This window comes from Ranitomeya variabilis, chromosome 1 (genome assembly GCF_051348905.1).
Source record: "Ranitomeya variabilis isolate aRanVar5 chromosome 1, aRanVar5.hap1, whole genome shotgun sequence".
Taxonomy (NCBI): Eukaryota; Metazoa; Chordata; class Amphibia; order Anura; family Dendrobatidae; genus Ranitomeya; species Ranitomeya variabilis.
Genome location: NC_135232.1, coordinates 488,116,748 through 488,133,559, shown reverse-complemented (window position 1 = coordinate 488,133,559; position 16,812 = coordinate 488,116,748). Strand labels below are relative to the sequence as shown.

The window sequence follows — 16,812 nt, the reverse complement described above, 5'->3', positions numbered from 1 at the left end:
TCTCCCTCCAAAGATTTTCTGTTGAGTTCAGTTCTGGAGTCTGGCTAGGCCATTCCAGGACCTTGAAATGCTTCTTACTGAGCCACTCCTTAGCTGCCCTGTCTCGTTGTGTTTCGGGTCATTGTCATGCTGGAAGACCCAGCCACGACCCATCTTCAATGCTCTTACTGAGGGAAGGAGGTTTTTGGCCAAAATCTTGCGATACATGACCCCATTCATCCGCCCTTCAATACGGTGCAGTCATCCTGTCTCCTTTGCAGAAAAGCACCCCCAAAGTATGATTTTTCCCCTCTATGTTTCACAGTTTGGATGGCGTTCTTGGGGCTGTACTCATCCTTCTTCTTCTCCCAAACACAGAGAGTGGATTTGATACTAGGAAGTTCTATTTTGGTCTCATCTGACCATATGACCTTCACCCGTGCTTCCTCTGGATCATCCAGATAGTCACTGGCGAACTTCAAACGGGCCTGGACATGTGCTGGCATGACCAGGGGGACTTTGCATGCTCTGCAGGATTTTAATCCATGACGTCAGTGTGTTACTAATGATAATGTTTGAGACTGTGGTACCAGCTCTCTTCAGGTCATTGACCAGGTCCTCCTGTGTAGTTCTGGGCTGATTACGGACCTTTCTCAGAATCATCCTTACCCCACGAGGAGAGACCATGCATGGAGCCCCAGATCGAGGAAGATTGACAGTCATCTTGTGTTTCTTCCATTTGCTAATTGAATAATTGTGCCAACAGTTGTTGCCTTCTCACTAAGCTGCTTGCCTATTGTCCTGTAGCCCATCACAGCCTTGTTCAGGTCTACAATTTTGTCCCTGGTGTACTTAGACAACTCTTTGGCCTTGGCCATGGTGGAGAGATTGGAGTGACTGAGTATATGGACAGGTGTCTTTTATACAGGTAATGGGTTCAAACAGGTGCAATTAATACAGGTAATGAGTGCAGAGTAGGAGCGACTCTTAAAAAAAACAAAAACTAACAGGTCTGGGAGAGCCAGAATTCTTGCTAGTTGGTAGGTGGAAAAAAATACTTATTTCATGCAATAAAATGCAATTTAATGATTTAAAAGTCATACAATGTGATTTTCTGGGTTTTATTTTTAGATTCTATCACAGTTTAAGTGTACCTACAATAAAAAATTACAGACCCCTCCATTCTTTGTAGGTGGGAAAACTTGCAAAATCAGCAGTGTATCAAATACGTATTTTCCCCACTGTACATGGTATGAAACCCCCACAGCTTCATATGCACACACCGGATTACGTACCGGTAATGCTCTTTTATAGAGCCACGACAGCACCCACTGAGAGAGGGGATCCGCCCCTAGGAACAGGAAACCCTACGGAGAGATAAAAGGGGCGGTCCCGCTCGCTCCCACAGTTTGGGTTAGAGATTGCGAGGAACCGCCCACCAGTTTTAGTAGGTCATTCTATATTAACATTTTATCTTAACTTAATTACGTATATTTACAAGAACCAATCACCCTTAATAGTGCTCATATGCAAACTAATATATAAGGGAGGGAAGTGAAGGGGTGCTGTCGTGGCTCTATAAAAGAGCATTACCGGTACGTAATCCGGTGTTTTCTCTTCGCCACGACAGCACCCACTGAGAGACTTTCAGAGATAGTTATTTGGGGGGGGGGGATTATCGTGTTAAGAACCGATCTACCGAAACACAAATCAGTGGAAGCAGATAGATCTAATCTATAGTGATTATAGAAGGTAACAGGAGAAGACCAGGTTGCGGCCTTACATATGAGTTCTATTGGAACCTCTGCTCGTTCCGCCCAGGATGAAGCTATCGCACGGGTGGAATGTGCCTTTACAATCTCAGGTGGATTCTCCCCTTTAGACGAATAGGCAAGGTATATCGCCTCCCGAATCCATCGAGATAATGTGCCTTTTGTAACACCAGCTCCTTTCCTTTGACCCTGGAAGGAAACAAAGAGAGCCCTGCTCTTCCTCCAGGTGCTAGTCCTGTCTAAGTAAGTCATTACAGCCCTTTTCACATCTAAGGTATGGTATTTCTCCTCTTCCTGATTTGTAGGGTTATCATAAAAAGTAGGAAGAAGAATTTCTTGAGATCTATGAAATTTAGTACACATCTTAGGTAGGTAGGAAGGGTCTGTTTTCAGGACAATTCTATCTGGAAATATCGACAGAAAAAGAGGATCTACTGATAGTGCCTGTATGTCACTTACCCTTCTCGCCGATACTAATGCGACAAGAAGAGTAGTTTTGAGAGTAACGTGTTTAATGTGAGCTGAGTGTAGTGGCTCAAATGGGTGACCTGTCAAGGCTTCAAGGACTAGATTAACATCCCAAGGAAGTATGCGGGGAATCTGAACTGGTTCTGACCTCTGGCAGGCTGAAAAAAATCTAGCTATCCACCTATCACCCGCTACATTGTGACTATACAATGCCCCTAGAGCAGAGACTTGTACTTTTAAGGTATTAACTGAAAGACCTAAGTCACGTCCTCTCTGGAGAAATTCTAAAATGTTAAAAATAGGAATTTCTTTTGACAAGGCCAATGGATAAAGACTTAGAAACTTTTTCCATACTCTCACATATATAGAAGTAGTGGATCTTTTCCTACTTAATAATAAAGTATTAATCACTTGATCAGAGAAACCCCTTAGTTTCAACAATTGCCTCTCAAGAGGGTGGTTGAAGGGTCCCTGGAAGAGAAGATCCTGATCCTCTGGGAGAATCCATGGATCTGAGATGGACATGGCTCTGAGCAGGGAGAACCATGGTCTCTTTGGCCAAAATGGGGCAATCAGGATTATATTGGCTTTGTCCTCCCTTATCTTCCTGATTACTGTTGGTAGAAGTATCAGAGGAGGAAAAGCATACGCTTTCTGAAATGTCCATGGCACCTGGAGAGTGTCGAGAAAATCGGGTTTGTCGGATTGGAACATTGAAGCGAACTTTTTTAATTGCCTGTTGTTTCTTGTAGCGAAGAGATCTATCTCTGGTAAACCCCATTTCATGGTTATCATTTTGAAGATTTGATGATTTAAAACCCACTCCCCTTGGTGGAGGGTATGACGACTGAGGAAGTCCGCTTTTGAATTGTCCACTCCTCTGACATGTAGTGCTGATAGAGACAGTAGATGTTCCTCGGCTATAGTTAGGATGTCTTCGGCTATAGACATGAGTGTTCCTGATCTTGTTCCTCCTTGATGATTGATATACGCTACTGATGTCATGTTGTCTGACAGAATCCTTGTATGTGTTCTGTGTAGCTGCGGAAGGAATTCACATAGAGCGTGATGGATAGCTTTCAGCTCTCTTATATTAGATGAGTCGTCTGACTCCGTAACCGACCATAGACCTTGGGCTACCTGATCTCTCAAATGTGCTCCCCAACCACTAGGACTGGCATCCGTGAATATTGTGTTTGAGGGTTTAACTACCCAGGGGACCCCACTAACCAAGTGATCTGGTTCTAGCCACCAGGATAGAGATTTAATTACGTCTTCAGAAAGGGAAATTTTACCGTCTAGATGACCTTGTAATTTTATTTCCTCATGTAAAATTGCATATTGTAAACACCTTGAATGAAATTGAGCCCATGGTACTGCTGGGATACATGACGTGAAGGAGCCAAGGAGGGACATGCCTTGTCTTAAAGATATTAGAGGTTTATCTATTACCGACTGTACCTTATTTCTTATTGTCAATTGCTTGGATTGTGGTAGGAAACATTTTTGGCTTATAGAGTCTATTATAATTCCCAAGAATGTTTGTCGAGTAGTTGGAAGAAGTCTAGACTTTTCCCAATTTATCAACCATCCTAACCTTTGCAGGGACGAAACAATATCACACAATCGTTGGTGACATTGTGAAGGGGAACTTCCTACTACTAAAAGATCATCAAGGTACGGGATTATGAGGGTCTCTCTTACTCTTAGGTATGACATTACTTCCGACATTAACTTAGTGAATACCCTTGGAGCTATTGATAGTCCAAAGGGCATTGCTGTATACTGAAAGTGTCGTATACATCCATTCAACACAATCGCCACGCGGAGATATTGTTGATGTTCTATAAAAATTGGCAGATGGTAATACGCATCTTTTAGGTCGAGTACCGTCATAAAGCAATGGGGAGACAACAGTTTTATGGTGGATCGGATAGACTCCATTTTAAAGGTTTGATTCTCTAAGAAGGTGTTCAATTTTTTAAGGTTCAATATGGTTCTGAATGATCCATCTGGCTTTGGGATTAAAAATAGAGGGGAATAGAATCCCTTTTTTTGCTGAAGAAATGGAACTTCCACCAAAACTCTTTTGGCTAGAAGATTCATTACCTCCTGCTCCAAAGCCTCCTGTTGTAACTGGGATTTTAAAGAAGTCAATAGAAATGAGTCCGGCGGGACTCGGGAAAATTTTAGATTTAGGCCAAAGGTGACGATACTATTTGCCCAAACGTTCGAAGTTATTTTCTGCCATTGATCTGAGAAGGAAGACAATCTACCTCCCACAGGCAGATCTGTTCTAGCGGGGTTTTTCCTCAGTTTTGAAAGGGCGCTTCCCAAAGAATGCTCCTCTCTGTCTGGTGTCTCTAGTGGCCCAGCGGTCTTGGTTCTTGAAATCCTTCCTTTTGTTAAACACGGGCTTTCGGAACGCCCGCCTATAAGATGGAAGGTAATTATTATTAGGGAAGCCCTTTTTCCTCTCTCCTGCTTTAGTTAGGATCTCATCCAGCTTAGTACCAAATAGGTACTCACCCTGACATGGAAGGCCACATAATTTGGATTTTGTCTGGGGATCGCCTTTCCAACCCTTAAGCCATAGGGCCCTACGTGCTGCATTAGTCAGCCCCGCCGACTTGGCCGCCAAACGTATTGAGTCAGCAGATGAGTCTGCCAGGAAGGCTGTAGCGCCCCTAATCAAAGGTATAGAGGCTCTCAACTTGTCTCTAGAGAGACCGTTTTTAAGTCCTTCTTCCAAGTCACTTAGCCAGACTAACATGGACCTAGCGGTGCATGTAGCCGACACAGACGGTTTTAGGGCTCCCGCACAAGATTCCCACGCTCTTTTAAGGAGAGAGTCGGCTTTGCGGTCCAGAGGATCTTGTAGTGAACCTGAATCCTCCACAGGTAGCAGGGATTTTTTAGATGTGGAAGCCACTGCTGCGTCTACTTTTGGGGTTTTTGACCAAGTCGAGAATTCCTCATCATTAAAAGGATAACGTCTCTTTGAAGATGGTGGTAATCCCCTCTGCCCCTGGCTTTCCCACTCTTTTTTAATTAAATTTTTATCTGCTGCTATCACCGGAAAGGAGGGTCTTTTCCTTTCAGATAGCCCAGCGAACATTATGTCCTGCTGTGTTTTAGGGGTCTTAGAATCCTCGATGCCCATGGTGTTACAGACGGATTTCACCAGGTTATCTATACTATCGGTGGGGAAGCACGTATCCTGATCCTCGTCCGAGGAAACATATTCTCTGGAAATATCCGAATCTGCATTCTCTAATTCGGAAGACTGGTCAGATATGGGTGAAACATATTCTCTTGTCCCCTTAGTACTCGTTTCTTTTCCCGAACTATGCAGGGCTTGTAATTCCTCTCTAATCAACACTCTAATGTCTTCTGATTTAACCAAGGCCTCCTCCCGTAAGGTGGAATCAATACATGGTTTACAAAGTTTCTTTTTGTAACTATCCGGAAGGGGCTGAAGACATATCGCACACTGTTTGTGTTTCGTTTTTTCAGTACATTTTGCCTAGAGTGTTAGAGGAGAGGGAACAGCAATCAGCTTAATAGGGTAGATGTACACTCACCCCAGTGAAGCGCCTGTGAAGGTACCGGCTGATGAGGAGACTGCAGAGGCTTGTTCTTCTTAGAAGATCCGCTCCGCTTGGAGTAGTTGCGGTGGCTTCAATGGAAGACATCGCAGGGTCCTGTGCCGAATCCATATTGGACGCCGGAGCGTTACTGCCGGCGTCCTTTTCACATGGGGGCCGCCATCTTCTTCCTGTTGAACCTGGAAGTGCTAACCACTTCCGGGTGGCGGCCATATTCCATGTGCCCGTGCTGTCACCGGCACCAGCGCAGGCGCCGTCTCCTCCATCACCCCGGAAGTTTGCTGAACTTCCGGGGGAACATACAGGGGCTCCACGCCGTATGAGCGCTCGCCGAGGACGGCGCAGCGCTCACCAAACCACAGCGCTAACTCCCCGCAGATGTACCGGATGAATTCCTGTGAGCCAGCCACTTTCCAGCCCTGGCCTCACGGCGTCTGCCAGCAGAGGGGGGAAGCTGACACCAGGACCCCCGACGCTGCCTCCAGCTCTGGAGCCCTTGCCGTCCTCACAGGTAAATTGCGCAAGCGGCATCCAGGCTAGGCATCCTCTTCTCCGTGGATTCCCATAGGAACAGGAAAACAAACTGTGGGAGCGAGGGGGACCGCCCCTTTTATCTCTCCGTAGGGTTTCCTGTTCCTAGGGGTGGATCCCCTCAGTGGGTGCTGTCGTGGCGAAGAGAAAAAATGGTGACTTAATCGCTGTGGGGCATCATGTTGCACCACCATCACCCGTGACTCATCCAGTCTGTCAACCTGCCATTAAGGCACTACCACCTGCTGGCATACAGAGACGGCAGCTGCCTAGGGACCCCGTTGCCCAGGCGCCCCGAGCCAGTGGTGTGTCACTAATAGCGGCACACCAAGCAGCTGCAATGGGTCCTTTGAGTCAGGGGGGGGCCACCCGGCGCCAGCAGAGTACCGGGTGACAGGAGCTTCTGCGGCTAAAGCCTGTGCCTGCTGCTTTAGAGACATGAATATTCACTGCATTCCACGTCCATGGGCATTTCACTTTACTAGCGGGCAGCAGGGCCAGCGTCAGCACCCAGGCTGGTGTCGGAGCCCTGAGCAGGCGGGGGGCTAACTCGCCATCGGGTACACCGGCGCGCTATGGGGCCCCAGCACTTGCGATACTTACTGTATATCTCCGCTCCACCGCTGCAGCACCTTCCATGTCTTCTGAATGTGACATTCAGGTCAGAGGGCGTGATGCCGTGCACGTATGTGCACCCTCTGCCTGAACAGTCACAGTGCAGACAGCTGGAAGAAGCCGACCATGAGGAGTCTGGAGCAGAGCAGCGGCCAGTGAGGAGAGGTATTTCTTTTTTTTTTATGTTTGGAGCATTATATATGGGGCCCATTATATCCTGGAGCATCATATATTGAGCCCTATATATACTGTACACAGAGCATTATATGGGGCTCATCATAAACTAGAGCATCAAATATGGGGCCCATTATATATGGAGTATTATATGGGGCCTATTCTGTATGGAGCAATATACTGTATGGAGTGTTATATGGGGCTCATTATACTGTATGGAACAATATATAGGGGCTATTATATACTGTTTGGAGCAATATATTGGGCTCATTAATCTGTATGGAGCAATATATGTGGCTCATTACAATGTATGGAGAATTATATGGGGTCCATTATTCTGTATGGAGCAATATATGGGTCTCATTATACTGTATGGAGCAATATATGTGGCTCATTATACTCCTGGCTCACATGAGGACCGCTCCAGGAAAGGAAGACCAAGAGTCACCTCTGCTTCTGAGGATAAGTTTATCCGAGTCATCAGCCTCAGAAATCGCAGGTTAACAGCAGCTCAGATTAGAGATCAGGTCAATGCCACACAGAGTTCTAGCAGCAGACACATCACTACAACAACTGTTAGGAGGAGACTTTGTGCAGCAAGCCTTCATGGTAAAATAGCTGCTAGGAAACCACAGCTAAGGACAGGCAACAAGCAAAAGAGACTTGTTTGGGCTAAAGAACACAAGGAATGGACATTAGACCAGTGGAAATCTGTGCTTTGGTCTGATGAGTCCAAATTTGAGATTTTTGGTTCAAACCACCGTGTCTTTGTGCGCAGCAGAAAAGGTGAACAGATGGACTCTGCATGCCTGGTTCCCACCGTGAAGCATGGAGGAGGAGGTGTGATGGTGTGGGGGTGCTTTGCTGGTGACACTGTTGGGGATTTATTCAAAATTGAATGTATACTGAACCAGCATGGCTATCACAGCATCTTGCAGCGGCATGCCATTCCATTCAATTTGCGTTTAGTTGGACCATCATTTATTTTTCGACAGGACAATGACCCCAAACACACCTCCAGGCTGTGTAAGGGCTATTTGACCAAGAAGGAGAGTGATGGGGTGCTACGCTAGATGACCTGGCCTCCACAGTCACCAGACCTGAACCCAATCGAGATGGTTTGGGGTGAGTTGGTTCGCAGAGTGAAGGAAAAGGGCCAACAAGTGCTAAGCATCTCTGGGAACTCCTTCAAGATTGTTGGAAGACCATTCCCGGTGACTACCGCTTGAAGCTCATCAAGAGAATGCCAACAGTGTGTAAATCAGTCATCAAAGCAAAAGGTGGCTACTTTGAAGAACCTAGAATATAAGACATAATTTCAGTTGTTTCAAACTTTTTGTTAAGTATGTAATTCCACATGTGTTAATTCATAGTTTTGATGCCTTCAGTGTGAATGTACAATTTTCATAGTTATGAAAATACAGAAAAATCTTTAAATGAGAAGGTGTGTCCAAACTTTTGGTCTGTACTGTATATAAACCAGGATGGGGGTTATCAGTACAGAATATACCACATTTTTTACTTCAATTTTTTTTCTATTTACCTCCTCTAAAGCCTAAGTGCGTCTTATGGTCTGAAAAATACGGTATACATCAGTGAGCGAGTGAGTACGTGGTGGTCATAATACTGTAGGACTGCATTATACGATAGGAGGTCTGCTTTATATTCTATGAGGGGGCTACCGCTCTTTGATTCTACCCCAACCGCTGCTACATAATTAAGACTTGTACTACCTTATATTATACCCTGATATTAGAATGTTTTACCGCACAATTGGTGGTCTTGTATTTATTTCTATGTAGCTACATAGTGGGCCCAAAGGATGATTTTCTCTGGTGGGCCCAAGGTGCTTCAGTCCAACGCTGCTGACATTCTTTAAGTTGCATGCCAAATCCTGCGTGCAGCCTACAAAATGGAAAGTGGTAGTGCAGGGAGAACATGTCTTCCTGCTCTACCATAGAGTATCTGTATCTGCCTGCCGATAGAGTTGAGCATGCTGTCACTACAGGTGGACCCCTACGAGTCAGGACTCTGGTGAGATCGCCCTCTCTACCCCCTCGGTAGCTTAGCTACAGTATCAAAGAGAAACAGATTTTTTTTTTTTCTGATGGCAACCTTATTGCTTCCATTTGTTTTTCTTATTTTTCTTTTCATTGAAGCAAGTAGATTGTCTGGACTTTTGTATCTGAATCAGTTAAAATGGAAGAGGTATGGAGGAAACTCTATGTCTCCTGTGCTTTATCCATTTTACGGTGCGCTGACACTGGCGTATAATACGGAAGAGTACAATACGAGAAAATATCGCATTGCACTCTGACCAATGTTATTCAATGAGTCAGGTCTCATCTGCGAGTGTTTTCTCAGCTTGAATCGGACTGAGGAAAAGAATTACAGCACACTGTGATTGCATACGAAAATCGGATTGCACTTGCCAATGCAAGTCAACGTGTGCAAGAAAAAAAATTGCAGAGCACACAGACCATGCGTGTGCCGTCCAATTTTAATGCAGACATCTTAAAGGAAACCTGACATTTCATCAGCTAAGTGCTGTAAATTCACAGCCCGAACTGTCAGAATAGCAGAATAGATAGATACCGTATTTTTCGCTTTGTAAGACACACTTTATTTCCCCCAAATTTTTTGGGGGAAATGGGGCTGCGTCTTACAAAGCGCATATACCGCTTATCGTTACAGGCTGAGATGAGGGGGTTCCGCCGCCGCGGTTGTCCGCTGCTACCAAGGGTGATGCTGGAGTCTCCGGTGCTGCGGGGGGCTCTGGCGACATTTTGTGAAAGGCCAGAGCCCCCCGGCAGTTCGTCCATGCTTTACTGTGTGACGGACTCCGTGAAAATGGCCGCCGGAATCTCAGGAGATGAGTTTTTAGCGCTGAGATCTCATCTCTCGAGATCTTGGTCCCAAGATCTCCATCTGCGCATGCGCCGCCTCCCGGCGGCCATTTTCCTAAAGTCCACCACACAGGAAAGCATGGACGAATTGCCAGGGGGCTCTGGCCTTTCACAAAATGTCGGCAGAGCCCCATGCAGCACCGGAGACTCCAGCATCACCCTTAGCAGCAGCGGACAACCGCAGCCGCAACCCCCGGTAAGCAATAAGACGCATGGATTATAAGAAGCACCACCAATTTATTTAAAAAAAAAGTTTTTTTCCTTTTTTTCTCATCAAAATTTGGGGTGCGTCTTATAATCCGGAGCGTCTTACAAAGCGAAAAATACGGTACGTAGAATAGATAGAATACTTAGATGTCATGTAGAAATGTAATGTCACAAGTCCCCTACATATAATAAAGTAGTACCCTTTAGTGCCATTCATGTGGCACTAAAGGGTGTTTAGCCTTATTAAACCCATTAAATTTAAAAATATGACATGGGGTCCCCCCCCCCTATTTTAATAACCAGCTAAGGGAAAGCTGACAGCAGCAGGTTTCATATTACAGGCTGGGAAGGGACAGATAACTGTAGACCTTCCCAGCCTATTAATATCGGCTCACAGCTGACTGCTTTGCCTTTGCTGATTAGAAACAATGGGGAGGGCAATAAAAAAGTTGTGAGGTCCCTCCAATTTGTAATGTCAGCTAGCATCATCCATTAGTAATGGAGAAGTGTTTATTATCAGACACCCCAATTACTAACCCAGTAATCAACATTAAAAACACACAGAAAAAAAAATATTTTTAAAAACATTACCCCACACCTCCATTCACCAATTTAAAAAAAAAACAAAAACAAATAAAACATGAAGATCTGGCGTAGGCCACCAAATCCGAAGTAGTCCATAAATGGGAAGCTGAAACACAAAGAGAGAGAGGTAAAGGAATCAAAACAAGAAATACTCTCTCACTCACCAATTTATGATTTAAAAAAAAAAAATCCCCACAGCTGTAACATAATGCATCGGGGTCCCACGCCGTCCAGCGATTCTGTACAGCAACCTGTGGAGCGAACAAAGCTTCATACGGAACGTCGTCACTTGTCAGACATGACCGGGAGTGACCTATGCTTGCAATCAGTGTCGGATTGGGGTGAGAAGGGCCCACCACTAACATCAACGCAAGGGCCCCACTTTTCAGCTACATGTAAATATGACATTATCCTCATTCACAAAATTCTATAATAATAAAATGGGTTGATTGTTACATGAATAAGATTTTTCCTCTGTCTGTACATAGTGAATCAAGTATATTGTGCCAAGTACTGCTCATATAAGAGGTGGTGGTGGTAACTCCTGCACAGAGGCCCACCGGAGGATTCTCCTGTTCACCAGTCCGAGCCTGGTTGCAGTACAGAATCAGAATTTGTTTGTACATTGCAGCAATTTCTGACAGGATGCCCTATTTACACTGACTTGATTGGTTGCCTTGTATTTTTTACTTTAACCCCTTTCTGCCATCGAACGGAATAGTACGTCCGGTCGCAGAACCTCCGCTTTGATGCCGGCTCCGGCGGTGAGCCCGCATCAAAGCCGGGACATGTCAGCTGTTTTGAACAGCTGACATGTGCCCGCAATAGGCGTGGGTGAAATCACGATCCACCCGCACCTATTAACTAGTTAAATGCCGCTGTCAAACACCTGACAGCAGCATTTAACAAGCGCTTCCGGCCACTTAGATAAAATGTAACCTAGCCATGTTTGGTGTCTATGAACACGTAATGACCTGGAGAATCATAATGGCAGGTCAGTTTTAGCATTTAGTGAACCTAGCAAAAAAGCCAAACAAAAAAACAAGTGTGGGATTGCACTTTTTTTGCAATTTCACCGCACTTGAAATTTGTTTCCCGTTTTCTAGTACAGGACATGGTAAAACCAACGATGTCGTTCAAAAGTACAACTTATCCCACAAAAAATAAGCCCTCACATGGCCATATTGACGGAAAAATAAAAAAGTTATGGCTCTGGGAAGGAGGGGAGCGAAAAATGAAAAAGCAAAACCGAAAAAAGCTCCGGGGGTTAAAAAATAAACATATTTAATATCAGCACGTCCATAAAAATCCAATCTATCAAAATATAAAATTAATTAACCCAATCGGTAAACGCTATAATGAGAACTGTAAATGAAAATGACAGAATTGGAAGGTAAGAAAACAAAGTGCATAACTACAATTGTCCAGACCTGAAGGGGTTAAGGAGAGGTACACGCCACGGCTACCATGCAGCGCTATGGCCCCGAAGGGGTTAAGGAGAGGTAGACGCCACGGCTGCTGCGCTGAGGTAACACGAAGCCCTGTGTAGTAGTACAGCAGGGGTCATGGCAGTGGAAATGCACAAGCAAATATTTGAGCGCATGTCAGCTGAGCCTGAGAGCTGTGAGGAGGCACCGAGCACACAGCACGGTCATCACTGAGTCTGACACGCAGTAGCCACGCCCACGGTCGCGCTTCTTGTGGCCACGCCCTTTGCATAGCTACAGTCAACCAAGTGTTGAAGTGTATGCCCCTCCCACTTCCCCCGGGAGCTCCGCCTCTCAGCCGCGTCATTCTGCAGGGTCTCGTTCCCGTTTGCCATTCTGCAGCTCGCTTCGTGACCGCGCATTTTCTGTGCAGTGGCTACCAACCTGGCGCTCAACACCCCCCAGGTAAATAATGGTGAAACCCGGTTAGGAGCTATAAAGTGTAGGTGTGCCTGTACCACGCGGGGGCGGGGGCGAGGGCGACCTGTGGTACGGGTGCTATCATTTATGGTCAGCTCCCTCTTCCTGACGTATGAGGTGTCATGTGTTGTCTTCATAGTTGTGTACTTGCAGCCCCTCTCTCTTCATGCCCTGAGGTCACTGATTATGGGGGAGAATAGATGTTTTGGAGACCCCTGAAGATATGTAGCCCTCCTTATAAACCTCATAGTGTTGTACAGTGGTGAACACATGTATGATGACTGGCGTACCTGCTGGTGCATACACTAATACCTGTGCTGCCATCCCAGTGTCATTGGTACCATTCCTACTGCCCATGTAATCACACCTCATGCCCACCCCTTGCCCGCTCTCTGGTGGGCATGCCTGCCCCATAGCTAGTAGCAGTCACAGTAGTCTTCTCCAGGTGCAGGGTCCCCCATCCCATGGACATGTCCTGGGGCACAGTGCGCAGCCCAGATGGCAGGGTCACCCTACTGAAGAATGGCAGACGGACCCATAGAGTCGCGTTGACGATTTTGATCAGACACTTGGATCAACAGCAGACATGTTGATTTTATTTTTCTTCGGTTTAACCCCTTCATGACCCAGCCTATTTTGGCCTTAATGACCTGGCCATTGTTTGCAATTCTGACCAGTGTCCCTTTATGAGGTAATAACTCAGGAACGCTTCAACGGATCCTAGCGATTCTGAGATTGTTTTTTCGTGACATATTGGGCTTCATGTTAGTGGTAAATTTAGGACGATCATTTTTGCGTTTATTTGCGGAAAAAACGGAAATTTGGCAAAAATTTTGAAAATTTTGCAATTTTCAAATTTTTTATTTTTATTCTGTTAAAACCAGAAAGTTATGTGACACAAAATAGTTAATAAAAAAACATTACCCACATGTCTACTTTACATCAGCACAATTGTGGAAAACATTTTTTTTTTGCTAGTTATAAGGGTTAAAATTTGACCAGCGATTTCCCATTTTTACAACAAAATTCACAAAACCATTTTTTTAGAGACCACCTCACATTTGAAGTCAGTTTCAGGGTTCTATATGGCTGAAAATACCCAAAAGTGACACCATTCTAAAAACTGCACCCCTCAAGGTGCTCAAAACCACATTCAAGAAGTTTATTAACCCTTCAGGTGCTTCACAGCAGCAGAAGCAACATGGAAGGAAAAAATGAACATTTAACTTTTTAGTCCCAAAAATTATCTTTTAGCAACAATTTTTCTTATTTTCCCAAGGGTAAAAGGAGAAACTGGACCCCGAAAGTTGTTGTCCAATTTCCCCTGAGTATGACGATACCCCATATGTGGGGGGGAAACCACTGTTTGGGCGCACGGCAGGGCTCGGAAGGGAAGGAGCACCATTTGACTTACTGAATGAAAAAGTAGCTACAATCGTTAGCGGACACCATGTCGCGTTTGGAGAGCCTCTGATGTGCCTAAAAATTGGAGCTCCCCCAGAAGTGACCCCATTTTGGAAACTAGACCCCCCAAGGAACTTATCTAGATGTGTGATGAGCACTTTGAACCCCCAAGTGCTTCACAGAAGTTTATAACGCAGAGCCCTGAAAATAAAAAATCATTTTTCTTTCCTCAAAAATGATTAGTTTAGCCCTCAATTTTTTATTTTCATAAGGGTAACAGGAGAAGTTCGACCCCAAAAGTTGTTGTCCAGTTTGTCCTGAGTATGCTGGTACCCCATTTTGTGGGGGTAAACCACTGTTTGGGCACATGTCGGGGCTCGGAAGGGAGGGAGCACCATTTGACTTTTTGAACGCAAGATTGGCTGGAATCAATGGTGGCGCCATGTCGCGTTTGGAGACCCCTGATGTGCCAAACAGTGGAAACCCCTCAATTCTAACTCCAACACTAACCCCAACACACCCCTAACCCTAATCCCAACTCTAACCATGACCTTAATCACAACACACCCCTAATCCCAACTCTAACCATGACCCTAATCACAACCCTAACCCCAACACACCCCTAACTACAACCCTAACCTCAACACACCCCTAACCCTAAATCACAACCCTAACCACAACCCTAACCCCAACACACCCCTAATCCCAACCCTAATTCCAACCTTAACTCTAATTCCAACCCTAACCCTAAGGCTATGTGCCCATGTTGCAGATTTGTGTGAGGATTTTTCCTCACCATTTTTGAAAAATCCGCAGGTAAAACGCACTGCGGATTTCCAGTGTTTTTTGTGCGAATTTCACCTGCGGATTCCTAGACAGGAACAGGTGTTTAACGCTGCGGAATCCACACAAAGAATTGACATGCTGTGGAAAATACCGAGTGGTGTTTTCCCGCATCATGTGCCCAGCGGATTTTGTTTTCCATAGGTTTACATGGTACTGTAAACGTGATGGAAAACTGCTACGAATCCGCAGCCAAATCTGCACCGTGTGCACATAGCTTAATTCTAACCCTAATTCTAACCATAACCCTAATTCCAACCCTAACCCTAAAATTCTAACCCTAATTTTAACCCTAGCCCTAATTGCAACCCTAATTCTAACCCTAACTCTAACCCTAGTGGAAAAATAAAAATAAATATATTTTCTTTATTTTATTGTGTTCCCTACCTATGGGGGGTGATAAAGGGGGGGGGGGGGGTATTTACTATTTTTTTCATTTTGATCACTGTGATTCTATCACAGTGATCAAAATGTACCTGGAATGAATCTGCCGGCTGGCAGATTCGGCGGGTGCACTGCGCATGCGCCCGCCATTTTGGAAGACAGCGGCGCCCATAGGAGAAGATGGAGGGACACTGGGACCCAGTAAGTATGGGGGGGTGGGATCGGACAGTGGAGGGGAGGCGGAGGGGAGAGGAGGGCAGCGGAGGACAGGACGGAGGGAAGGAAAGACTGACAGCGGCAGCAGATCGCTGCTGTCAATCAGTGGCGGGGGCAGATTGGGGTCTCCAGCCATGGCCATTGATATTGCAACATCAGCCATGGTTGGATTGTAATATTTCACCAAGTTTCATAGGTAAAATATTACAAATTGCTCTGATTGGCTGTTTCACTTTCAACAGCCAATCAGCGATCGTAGCCACGTGAGGGCAAAGCCACCCCCCTGGGCTGAAGTACCACTCCCCCTGTCCCTGCAGGTCGGGTGAAATTTGGGTTAATCCTTTCACCCGACCTGCAGGAACGCGATCATTCTGTGACACAGCATATGCGTCACAGGTCAGATTGGCACCGACTTTCATGACGCATATGCTGTGTCACAGGTCGGGAAGGTGTTAAGGTAAAAATCAGCTATGTGCACAGTCCACTAGAATATCATGGCACTTGTACCCATCTATGAAAACCAGGGATAGCACTCGTACGAGTGCTATCAATCATGTGCACGAGCCCTGAGAGTGGTGCGCACCAATTTTCCAGTTGGTGTATGTGTGGTATTTGAATACAAGCATTCTCCAGCATGCTAACTGGGGTGTATTTGGTTCTCGCACAAAGGCATGTCCCTTTATTCTTTTCCACCCACTTTAGTGAATAAGGGACAAGAGAACCCTGTTTTACTGTGTGTGCAGATCACATGGCTTCAGGTGCAGTTAAGATGGATATTCATGAAGGATTTGCATCAGATACCATATTTCTATCTTACACCGGTTTCACACCTCCATGAAACCGAGCATTTTTGCATCAGAAAGCTGAACTCAATAGCCTCACGGGCATATAGGAGGCAGATAGGTCAGGAGACCCAGCGGTCGGCGAGGTCTTCCAACCCGAATACAGTGAAGCCGGCCTTAGGCTAAGTATGCACTGCTTCTGTTCACTTAGCCAAAAGTATACAGAGCCTTCCCTGATGCTACCTTTAAGGCCACGTTCCCTCCTTCAGTATCTGACAGCCAAAACCAGGAGAGGAACAATCGGAGGAAAAGTATAATAGAAACACATCACCACTTCTGCATTTATCACCCACTCCTGGTTTTGACTTACAGATACTGAGGTAAGATACTGACCAAATGCTGAGGTAAAATACTGTCCAAATGCTGAGGTA

General features: G+C 45.5%; 1 protein-coding gene across 2 annotated transcripts in view; it reads left to right on the top strand.

Annotated features, from left to right (window-relative positions):
• Window positions 1-16,812, top strand: part of GNE (glucosamine (UDP-N-acetyl)-2-epimerase/N-acetylmannosamine kinase) — a 129,011-nt gene that overhangs the window by 69,681 nt on the left and 42,518 nt on the right. Inside the window, exon 1 of one of the 2 annotated variants that reach the window (XM_077251852.1) lies at window positions 12,611-12,737. The exons of the other annotated variant lie outside the window; for it this stretch is intronic. The gene's annotated coding sequence lies outside the window, so the exon portion shown is untranslated. Of the gene's footprint in view, window positions 1-12,610; window positions 12,738-16,812 lie in introns of those variants that run through there. 2 annotated transcript variants of the gene reach the window in all.